The following is a 6,108-nucleotide window of genomic DNA, read 5'->3' on the forward strand; positions in this document are numbered from 1 at the left end:
TACAACAGCCGTTGTGCCAGTCACATTCTGTTGAAGGTCCCCAAAGCACACACATCCCTGGGTTGCTCCTCTTTTCAGTTCGCTGCAGCTAGCGACTAGAACGAGCTGGAAAAAACACTCAAACTGGACCGTTTTATCTCAATCTCTTTATTCAAAGACTCAATCCCTCTTACTGACAGTTGTGGCTGCTTTGCATGATGTATTGTTGTCTCTACCTTGCCCTTTGTGCTCTTGTCTGTACCCAATAATGTTTGTACCATGTTTTGTGCTGCTACCATGTTGTGCTGCTGCCATGTTGTGTTGCTACCATGCTGTGTTTTCATGTGTTGCTGTCATGCTATTTGTTGTCTTAGGTTTCTCTTTATGTAGAGTTGTGGTGTCTTTCTTGTCTTGTGTGTTTTGTCCTATATTTTTATTTTATGTTTTATTATTAATCAAAGTCTCAAATGTCTCAAACCCATTGGTTGTGAGTTCAAATCTAATCATAGACAACTTTAGCATTTTAGCTAATTAGTACATTTTCAACTACTTCCTACTTTTTTGCTATTTTGCAACTACTTAGCATGTTAACTAATCCATCCCTAATCTTAACCTGAACTCTTTCACCTAACTCCTAACTGAACACTTACCTTATCCCCTAATCCTAACCCATAGCCTAGCTAACTTTAGCCATTCATAACATACTGTATTATCAGTGGCGATTTTAGCATGTACGGTTGAAGTCGGGAGTTTTCATACACTTAGTTTGGTGTTATTAAAACTTGTTTTTCAACCACTCCACACATTTCTTGTTAACAAACTATAATTTTGGCAAGTCGTTTAGGACATTACTTTGTGCATGACACAAGTAATTTTTCCAACAATTGTTTACAGACATATTATTTCACTTATAATTCACTGTATCACAATTCCAGTGGGTCAGAAGTTTACATACACTAAATTGACTTTGCCTTTAAAAAGCTTGGAAAATTCCAGAAAATTATGTCAGGGCTTTAGAAACTTCTGATAGGCTATTTGACATCATTTGAGTCAATTGGAGGTGTACCTGTGTATGTACTTCAAGGCCTACCTTCAAACTCACTGCCTCTTTGCTTGACATCATGGGAAAATCAAAGAAATCAGCCAAGACCTCAGAAAAAATTTGGTTCATCCTTTTTCCATACGCCTGAAGGTACCACGTTCCTTGTGGAAGGCTACCCCAAACGTTTGACTCAAGTTAAGCAATTGAAAGGCAATGCTACTAAATACTAATTGAGTGTATGTAAACTTCTGACCCACTGGCAATGTGATGACAGACTAAAAAGGTGGGGCTGAGTGACGGGTCGCCACTGTGTATCATACAGAGCACGCAAATTCATAACATATTGTACCTTTTGCAAAGCCATAATATTTTGTACAGTTTGCAAATTCATAACATATAATACGAATTGTAATTCATCAACATATCATGCAAAATGGGAGATGGACACCCACAAATGAATACATATCACACTAAACGTAACATATCTTACTCAATAGAGCATCTCGGATTTACATACTAAATAATAGGAAATGCTCTAAGACCAGGTTGGGATGTCCTCAGGACATTCACAATGTTCCCTAGTGGTCCCTTGCTGGTCTTTATGGAAAGTTGACTTGCCCCTCCAAAATAATAATAATAATCATTTATTTAACTTGTGTAGAACTTTTCATTAGAGAAACTATTCTCAAAGCGCATATGTAGAGTAAGGAATCATGTAATCTCTATTCATTACATTTCTATCTGCATTTTCAGCATTTTTTTGGGGTGTTTTACATGTCTGTAAGGAAATGGAAGGCGTCAAGAGGGGTTTTGAAGACAAATGATCCTATCAGCAGTTTATTCTGTCATGGAAGTTCCAGGCACAACCTTTATATATGTTTTAATGATACGGCTGGAAAATCTGCACAGTGGGAGGTCGTATTTCATCTCAGTACCTCCAGCTGAGTATAGCATTGGTTATTGGTGTGTGTGTGTGTGTGTGTGTGTGTGTGTGTGTGTGTGTGTGTGTGTGTGTGTGTGTGTGTGTGTGTGTGTGTGTGTGTGTGTGTGTGTGTGTGTGTGTGTGTGTGTGTGTGTGTGTGTGTGTGTGTGTGCATTTGTGCATGCGTGAGTGATTGAGATTGTGTGAGTTAGTGCGTGTGTGTGTGTGTGCCTGCATGCGTCTGTGCACGTGTGTGTAGGTGTGTATGAATCTAGCAGGGGTTATCTGTGTGTGAGGGTGGAAGGGAGTCCTGTAAGTAAATTAAACAAAGTATAATCAAGAGAGTGTGTGATTTGTAAATGTGCAGGTCCGTGTTTGTTTACACATTGTAATTGTTAATGTATATGTGCATGCGCATGGATAAGGATATGAATGTGTGTGTGCCTGCGTGTGTGTGTGGCTGTGAAAGAGCAGCGTTGCACAGTCTCCTGAGTCAGCAGCCAATCCCTTTGGAATGCTAATCACTTAGCGTTTCTCTCCACCTGCACCCCCCCTCCTTCTCTCTCTCTCTCTCCCCCCCTCTGGCGTCACTCTCTTTTCCCATCTTTCTCCATTCCTCCCTCCCTTCTCCTTTTCATTTCTTCTCTTCTTCTCTATGTCCAACATTTCTTTCTCTCACTCTTCTTCCCCTTCACCATATATCCCCTCTCTCTCTCTCTCTCTCTCTTTCAGACATGTTTCTATGAAGTTGGTCTGTCTATTAGCTGGTCCTGTTGCAGGTTCATGTTTGGTCCTCTGCAGCAGTGGTGGGGTGAGTCAGACATAGAAATGTGACTGATAGAATAACTTTACTTCCTCTCAGGGGAACTTATACAGAGCCTGGTAGCAGCCAGTCTGTTTAAAGACAGATTATAGGGATATTATTCTAGCGTCTCTATGACGTGGTCTGTAGAGCCTGAGTTTAGTACACACCTCTCCTCCTCCTCCCCCTCCTCATTCCGTTCTCCGATCCCCCTTTGTCCATAACTAGCCCCCAGACAGATGGAGAGATGTATGATGTTCTGCTCTGCTCGATGTTCTATTCGACTGCAGTTGCTATGACGTCAGAGAGGGGAAGACGGCGGTGCTAGAGAGAGGGAAGAGAAGAGAGGAGAGGAAGGGGAAGAGTCAAGCTGACAGGGTTCACAGGGTTTGTTTTGGGATATTTTCCATTCTAATAGAACAAATCAAAATGTATTTGTCACATGCTTAGTAAACAAGAGGTGTGGAGTGAAAAGCTTACCTGTTCCAACAATGCAGAGTTAAAGATATACTGTATATCTTTTTTTTAAATTGAGAAGTAGACACGAGGAATAACAAATAACAATAAGGAGTAACAAAGAACATGTCTACCTGTACAGAGTCGATGTGCAGGGTACCATGTCAACGTGTGGACGTGAGAGGGCTGTGGGAACACGCACACTGACACAGACCATGGTCATATGATTACGGTCATATTGACCATGGTCATAATAGATCCCATTCATTAGGATGAATCAGCAGGTTATTTTCACATGAAATAACAGAGGGGAGAAGAACATCTTAGTGTTCAGTTCTCTCAGATTCAATTGGCTGCAGTCATGCAGTTATTTTATTGGACAGAAGAGAGCGCCTTTGGATAAATGAGGAAATGTGTGACGAATCTGTGAGTCTGTGTGCTGTAGTTGAGAAAGAGATTATTAGGTTGTGTGTAGGGGTGTTGTATGTTTGTGTATACGGTTGAAGTCAGAAGTTTACACACACTTAGGTTGAGTCATTAGAACTTGTTTTTCAACCACTCGTTTTTCAACCACCAGATCGTACTTTTTGGAGAAATGTCCTCTGGTCTAATGAAACCAAATAGAACTGTTTGGCCATAATGACCATCATTATGTTTGGAGGAAAAAGGGGAGGCTTGCAAGCTGAAGAATACCATCCCAACTGTGAAGCACGGGGTGGCAGCATCATGTTGTGGCAAAATGGCTTAAGGTCAACAAAGTATAGGTATTGGAGTGGCCATCACAACGCCCTGACCTCAATCTATAGAACATTTGTGGGCAGAACTGAAAACGTGTGTGTGAGCAAGGAGGCCTACAAACCTGACTCAGGTCAGGCTCTGTCAAACCTGGTCAGAAATCACCCAACTTGTTGTGGGAAGCTTGTGGAAGGCTACCCAAAATATTTGAACCAAGTTAAACAATTTAAAGGCAATGCTACCAAATACTAATTGAGTGTATGTAAAATTCTGACCCACTGGGAATGTGATGAAAGAAATAAAAGCTGAAATAAATAATTCTCTCTACTATTATTCTGACATTTCACATTCTTAAAATAAAGTGGTGATCCTAACTGGGTATTTGTTACTTGGATTAAATGTCAGGAGTTGTGAAAAACTGAGTTTGAATGTATTTGGGTCAGTGTATGTAAACCTCCGACTTCAACACTGTTCACTGTGTATCTTTATCTTTGATCTTCTCCCACAGAAACCAGCACAGAACCATTGAAGATGTCCATAGACAGGACATCATAGGCTAATGATTTCACATATCCACTGGACCCCCCACCAAGCCCAGAGACCAGATCCCAGGAGGGACAAATAGTTTGGAGTTGTGTAACATGCATGATGAAGTCTTGCCTGGAGGCCACGTTACATCATTCACATGCAGGCAATGCTGGCTCCAGTCTCCAGGGGCCTTTAATTCTTCTGTTGCCCCACTCTGAAGACCCTCTCCTTTGGTATGAAGGCTGAATGTAAGGGGATGTTAAGATGCTATGGTTCTATGATCCTGCCCAGTGGTTGACTTGGTGTTTGGACAAGGAAGGTACACAAGGCTGGGCAAGTGGCTAGTATAACAACATGTTTATTTCACCATTATTGTAAAAGAGGTAAATCATGTTCAAATAAAGCAGTGTTACTGTGTTTTAAATGGTGATGGCTTTTGATGCGGGTTGATCTCTGGGGGAAGGGGGTATCTATTTTACTTTAACAGGCTCATGTAAGTCAAACCCCTCACTTTCTCTCTTTTTTCTCTTTCTCTCTCTCAGTTCTACTGGTGTGTAGAGACACTGAGCTATCTGTCATAGAGATAGATGGAGGGAGAGAGAGAGAGAGGGAGAGAGGGAGAGTGGAGGGAATGAGAGAAAATGGGAGAGAGAGAGAGAGAGGGATAAAGGAGAGTGAGGGGAGAGACCGGGATGGAGGGGAGCAGGACAGAAGGGAAGGAGCATAAGAGAGGGTAGGGGGTGCATGCAGGAGAGGGAGTGGGATAAAGGAGAGTGAGGGGAGAGACCGGGATGGAGGGGAGCAGGACAGAAGGGAAGGAGCGTAAGAGAGGGTAGGGGGGGTGCATGCAGGAGAGGGAGTGGATAAAGGAGAGTGAGGGGAGAGACCGGGATGGAGGGAGCAGGACAGAAGGGAAGGAGCGTAAGAGAGGGTAGAGGGTGCACATGCAGGAGAGGGAGTGCAAGGAGTGACAGACAGGCACAAAATAAAAAGGAGAGAAATGATTGAGAGAAGGAAAGGGAGATGGTGTGGAGTGATATACAACTGCAGAGATTTACAGAGAGAAAGAGAGCATGTTCAGGACACAGAGACAGATAGGCAGGATGACAGGCAGGTGGAGAATGATGTAGAGAGAGAGGGAACCAAAAAGAGAGAGTGAGACAGAGCGAGAGAGGTAAAGAGAGAGAGACCAACAGATAGACAGAGACACTCTCCAGTCCTGTTGCCACATCAGGTCACTATGTTAACAGCTGTAGCAACCGATCCATCATATGTCTCTATAATTCATGTTTATCATGCCATGTGCTGGGACTGTACTGTATTGCTGTTATCATAGTAATGTGGATATTGAGGTGAAAAGCAGTTCAGTGCTTCGGCCTTATTGCTTCAACCCCCAGACCCTTTGTTCTGTCAACACCACAGAGTGTTTCTTCAATCAATCTTGGTTACTGCGGTTCTATAGCCTGTGTATTTGTTTCTGCATGTGTGTATCTTGTCAAACAGTCTGGAATAATTCAATGCAGCAGTGTGACTTTGTGCAGAAACAGTAGGGTTTCTAAGCTAAAAATGGGATACTCAATTAAATCAAAACGTAATTCTTCTTGCCCAGCATGAATATATTTTTGAATTCATATTTTCATAAAA

Source organism: Oncorhynchus masou, chromosome 14, assembly GCF_036934945.1.
Source record: "Oncorhynchus masou masou isolate Uvic2021 chromosome 14, UVic_Omas_1.1, whole genome shotgun sequence".
NCBI classification, from domain to species: Eukaryota; Metazoa; Chordata; class Actinopteri; order Salmoniformes; family Salmonidae; genus Oncorhynchus; species Oncorhynchus masou.